Here is a 6,373-nt window from a genome sequence, read left to right as displayed (position 1 = left end):
ATTTTCAAATAATTGAATGATTACATTTAAGATCATTATAATCAGACAAACACACAGGATGGTGGTGTAAATATATCAATAAGAATTTGAATTACTTCCTTATTCTCTTTTATTATGGACAATATTTGAGCATAATTAAGTCAATACAGCAAAATAATTAAACATAATCAAAAACTACCATTGGCTCTAATTTAAATATTTTGATTTTTGTCCTTAAAGTCCTCCTGTGTCGAGGAACTTTTTTCATGAGTTTGTAAACAATAAAAAAATGACCAAAACTTTTTGGTGACATGAAAAATTATTGATCTAATCACCGTAGTATCGATCATATACTGATACTTTCCTCTGTATCGTTACTGTCGATATTAGTATCGAACCACCATCCCCTGTTTACGTGAAAGAGCTCTAGCTTAGCGGTTAGCAAGGCTTATTGTATCCTTTGTGGTGTGTAGAGTAGCATGTTAAGCTATTATAGTCCTTCAGTGATTATGGTACTTGTAAAAAACGTACTTTATATGCCATCATGGATTTGTAGAACGGTTATTTGCTGCTGTCAAATTTGCGGCACACAGTTAGAATATGTCATCAACATGCATTATAACGATAACATTTAAAGCTCTATCGTCCACCAAACTTATATCATTTATACTCTTTGTGGAATTGGAATAAAAAAGACAACATTTGAAATGTCAAACATTTGTGACATGAAAATTGACCAAATGCCAAAATGAAGTAAATGTAATATTAATACAACTTTATGGAATATAAAGACATAAGCAAGTTGAGCTATGAGCTGCTTTACAATGTTTTGTATAATAAAAATGTCAAAAGAATACTGATGTCTTTTTTGGGTCTCTGATGGATTATATATGTTATCAATAACGACATCCTTTGTTTTTACATTTAAAATATGTCAAAGGGCAATAAAAAAATAAAAAAAACAGCGGGCAGGGAATGGCCCCGGGGCCGCACTTTGGACACCCTGTCATACAAAGTCAACACTGAGACTCCGGATGTGTGTTAATGTACAACTACAAGGGCATGACATACACTGACAAGGAGTGTGTGTGTGTGTGTGTGTGTGTGTGTGTGTGTGTGTGTGTGTGTGTGTGTGTGTGTGTGTGTGTGTGTGTGTGTGTGTGTGTGTGTGTGTGTGTGTGTGTGTGTGTGTGTGTGTGTGTTTGTGTGTGTGTGTGCGTGTGCTCACCTCCACCTGTGGAGTGGTATGTGCCAGCTCCAGGGCGAAGCTCTCTGGGATGTGATTGGACGAGATGGTCACCAGGCTGTTGAGGGATTGGCGGCTGTGGTGATTGGTCCTACTCCCCATCTGGGCTCGGTCCAAGGGGGGCGTGGCCGAAGGCGAGCGGTGATGGGCCCGGATGGGCAGCGTGCCGTTCACGGTGGGCACCAGGTTGATGTCCCCTTTGTGGATCTGCCGCGAGGGCTTCCGGGGGTGGTGCTGGTGGGAGGACTCGGCCACCCGGCAGTTGTAGGATTGCCTCGTCTCCTTTTTCTCTCGGCTGCAGCGGGCAGCGAACATCACCATGATGACCAGGAGCACGGTGCAAATGGCGCCCAGGGAGATGATGATGATCAGCGATGCATCCAGGGGAGACTCTCCCTGGTCCATCACCTGGACGTGGTTTTCCATGTTCTCATAGAGGTTGACCCTCAGAACCGCTTTGGCACTGAGACTCTCACTTCCCTGGTCTCGCACCACGACCGTCAGCTCGGCGTGCTCGTGGGGGAAGCTCTCCAGACTGGCGTTGGCGTGGATTTCACACGTTCTGGGGTCCATAACGAAGAAGTTCTCTTCGTTGCCGCCGACGATGGAGCAAACGAGTTCAGAATTAACTCCGGTGTCGCGGTCGGTTGCCCGGACGGCCGACACCAGGTGCCCGGCTTCGGTGAACTTTGACACGGGTACGTCGGCGCTGAAGTTCCACAGCTGGGGGACCACAATGACCGGAGGGTTGTCGTTCTCGTCCAGGACGTTGAGAACAACGGTGGCGTTGCTGACCAACGACGGTTTCCCGGCGTCTTTGGCCTGCACGACAAAGGAAATGCGACTCACTTCTTCTCTGTCAAACGTACGCAGCGCGTAGATGGCGCCGTTGGAGGGGTCGACGGTGACGTAGGTGGAGATGGAGCTCCCTTGGATGAAGTTCTCCAAGATGGTGTAGGTCACCTGTCCCATTAACATCCAGGTCAGGATCTGTGGCCAAGACGGACGTCAAATATGCTCCGGGGGCGTTGTTTTCCGATTTGAAGATCTCATATTGGCCCTTCTCGAAGCGCGGCGGGTTGTCGTTTTCATCGGTGAACGTGCACGGTGAAGTGTTTGACCGTGGAGAGGCTGGGAGTCCCTGGTCCTCCGCCACCACAGTTCAGGCTGAACTCTGACCTCTTCTCTCGGTCCAGAGACACATTGGTCAGAATCATGTAGTTGTTCTCGTAGCTTTTCTGCAGCTTGAAGTAACCCTGACCGTGAAGCTTACAGTCTACCTCGCCGTTGGAACCAGAGTCCAAATCCTCCACCCGGACCAAAGCCACGAAGGTGTCCAGGGGGGCCGCCTCGGATATGTACGCCGCGTCCCCGTTGCCCTGCGAGGACATGATATTGACGCTGATGTCCGGTTTGTTGTCGTTCACGTCCACCACCTTGACCTGGATCTTGCAATGGGTCGGCATGGAGTTCGGACCCATGTCCTGTGCCTGCACGTCGATGTCATAAGAGTCGGTGGTCTCGTAGTCCACGCGGGAGTTGAGGGTGAGGTGACCGTTTTCGGAGTTCATTTGAACGTCTCCATGATTTTGGGGGGACACGTGACTACTGAAGGAGTATTCTATTTTAGCGTTGGTGCCGTCGTCGGCATCTGTGGCGTTCAGGTCGATGAGCAGCGATCCGACAGGTGTGTTTTCTGGAAGGTTGATCACATATGAGGACTTGTCAAAAACCGGACTGTTGTCGTTCGAGTCCGCGACGTTGATCTTCAGCAGGGTGGTTCCGGTGCGGGACGGCACGCCCCGGTCAAAGGCGGTGTACTGAAGTTCGTAAGTGGAGCGAACCTCCCGGTCCAGCTCCTGAGACCACCAGCTCGGCGTATTTCGCCCCGTCGGTCCTGGACTGGACGTCGACTTTAAAGAAAGGGTTGGGTTCCGAGGCGTAGCTGTACAGAGAGTTCTGCCCCACGTCCGGGTCCGTGGCGCTGTCCAGCGGGATGCGCGCTCCCACGGACGCGCTCTCGGAGATCTCGATGGGGATGACGGCGCGCGCGAACTGCGGCGCGTTGTCGTTGACGTCCAGCACCTCCACGTCGACGTGGAACAGCTGCAGGTGTTCGGTGGGCAGCGTCAGCACGTCGAACTGGATCGAGCAGTTGGGGTTCTTCTCGCAAAGTTTCTCGCGGTCGATGCGCGAACGCACGCTGATCTCGCCGTCCCTGCTCGCGCACGGCCAGGAAGGAGGAACCCGCCCGCTGCATGGCGCGGAAGCGCAGCGGCACCGAGCCGGGAAGTTTGGCCAGAACGTCCGCGACGTCGTCTCTCAGGCGAGCGATGACCGTGCCCGCCTTCTGCTCCTCGTAAATCTGATACTTCAGCGTCTTACGGATGCGCGCAGCGACGACAACAGCAGGACGAACACAACTTGCGGCTTCATTCTCTCCTTTTTCGTGCGCAAACACCAGCAAAAAAAATAATAATTAAAAAATCCAGTTTTGTATCAGGCAAAGAAACGTTGCATTGTTACTAACTGAGAGCAAAAAAAGAAAACAATCTTGGCTGAGATGATATCTTAAAAAAAAAAAATGTGTTGGAAGTAGTCCGGGCTGTTGCGCACATCCAGTGTACAGACAAGCAGTGAAGTGACGCTGGACTCTTTGTGCAACTCTCTCTCTCTCTCTCTCTCTCTCTCTCTCTCTCTCTCTCTCTCTCTCTCTCTCTCTCTCTCTCTCTCTCTCTCTCTCTCTCTCTCTCTCTCTCTCTCTCTCTCTCTCTCTCTCTCTCTCTCTCTCTCTCTCTCTCTCTCTCTCTCTCTCTCTCTCTCTCTCTCTCCTTCTCTCTCTCTCTCCACTATAGTTCCACATCCACGAGTTCTACATCTAACCATCAAATGCCGGCTGGGATATACGCACTCCGCCCAAGGAGGTGCATGCGGGAGGAACAAGGGGGGAGCCACGCCCTGCAGGGGGGTGGGGAAAGCGGGGTTATGGGGGTCCAACTCATTTTAGATCAGGAGGCCACATGGAGAAAGAAAATCTACTCCCAAGTGGTAAAATCACGGCACAGATAACTTAAAAATAAAGACCACTTCAGATTGTTTTGTTTGTTTAAAAATAGAACAAGCACATTCTGTAAAATGTACAAACCATAATGTTGTTTTTACACTTACATGTTACGGTTAATAGTATTCTATCTTGTACATGCAAATTCACATATACTCACACACATACATAGGTACCTACGCTCCCACATACATATACAAATAAATACAGTACATATTTACACACTCAAAGTTCGTACATCCACACGCACATTTCATTATACAAACATACTGTATACACATACTGTACATATACATTCACTGTACAAACACACACATACACATACTACACATACATTCACTGTACAAACACACACATACATATACTGTACATATACATTCACTGTACAAACACACATTTACACATACTGTACATATACATTCACTGTTCAAACACACATACTGTATACACATACTGTACATATACATTCGCTGTACACACATATACACATACATTCACTGTACAAGCACACATATACACATACTGTACATATACATTCACTGTACAAACACACATTTACACATACTGTACATATACATTCACTGTTCAAACACACATACTGTATACACATACTGTACATATACATTCGCTGTACACACATATACACATACATTCACTGTACAAGCACACATATACACATACTGTACATATACAAGTACATATGCACACATACACTCATGCACATAATCACGTTTCATCAAACATATATTAACGTTGTTGCCCTAGGGTAAACTGGGTATAACACATGGCACACTGACAAAGCTTAACCTATTGTTACTATAACAATCTACAAGGTTAAGGTTGCTTCTCTTTCTTCCCCTCCATTTTTCTGCATTCTTTCGTATCTCAAGTTATCATTACGTATATGTATTGTTGCATTTGAACAATTGTATTGTTGATAATAAAGGTAAAGTACTGGTATTGTTTATTATCAATAGCACTATTTCTATTGGTATTCATATTGCTCCATTTTTAGTGTAATAATGCTCATTGTCATTTCTGTATTTGTATTTTTATTTTCGCTAACTGCTTATTTGCTATTACTTTTACCATCATATTTGTACATGTCGTATTTGCTGATGTTGCTCTGTTGTTGTTGTTGTTGTTGTTGTTGTTTTTGTCTCTCTGTCTAATCCCCCTCGTGTCCCCACAATTCCCCCCTCTGTCTTCCTTTTTCTCTCTTTCTATCCCCTCCTGCTCCGGCCCGGCTGCACCAAATGATAATATAAATACATTTAATAAAGTCAAAATACAAGTAAGGCAACAAGAGAAGTATCCTACACTTCTCTTTTGTAAAGTAAATCTGAAAAGCCGATATGGGCATATACATCTGCTATATGATTTGCCCGAGAAGCTGGGCAGGACATTATAAGAAAAAAAAAAAAAAAAAAAAAAAAAAAAAAATAGTATTCTATCTTCATTTGTCGTTATTTATACTTTCTGAATTTCATTATGTGATAATGTTCACCAGTCAACTCATTGGTGTTAATTTTCAATCTATCACAGGCCTGGGCAATTATTTTGACTCGGGGGCCACATTTAGAGAAAAAAATGTGTCTGGGGGCCGGTATATCAATTTTTTAGGAACACTAATACAAAACCTCACAATAATGTCTGATTGAATGCTAAAAACATCATGACAGACCGCCTTAAAAAACGTAATGGAATTTTACATTTTTCTATGAACGATAAAACACTGAATATTGACAAAATATGAATCTCATACCCCTTTCGATCGACATGTTTTACAATCAAGTGAAACACAACAAAAATGCAACAAACAGTGAAATATGAACGCGACGGGGACAAAATACACCCACCTACAATCTGATATATGTGATATTTGCTGAATTTCCCCCAGGGATCAATAAAGTACTTTCTATTCTATTCTATTCTATATATCACTAAGCTTTAGAACTTTGTTGTGAAAATCTCCTTCCGCGTCTTTGGAAACGCTTCCTGCCCACACTGCTTGGTGCCTTGTCTGAGCTGCTGTGATGTAGATTACCATAGTAAATAAATAAATATAAATGATAAATGGGTTATAC

At 45.0% G+C, this 6,373-nt stretch overlaps 1 pseudogene; it reads right to left on the bottom strand.

The window, feature by feature from the left end:
* LOC133633951 (protocadherin-18-like) overlaps positions 1-3,692 on the bottom strand; it is a 24,246-nt pseudogene extending 20,554 nt beyond the window's left edge.
* Positions 3,693-6,373: the final 2,681 nt, after the last annotated feature.

This window comes from Entelurus aequoreus, linkage group LG18 (assembly GCF_033978785.1).
Source record: "Entelurus aequoreus isolate RoL-2023_Sb linkage group LG18, RoL_Eaeq_v1.1, whole genome shotgun sequence".
NCBI lineage: Eukaryota > Metazoa > Chordata > Actinopteri > Syngnathiformes > Syngnathidae > Entelurus > Entelurus aequoreus.
This window is presented reverse-complemented; position numbering and strand designations above follow the sequence as displayed.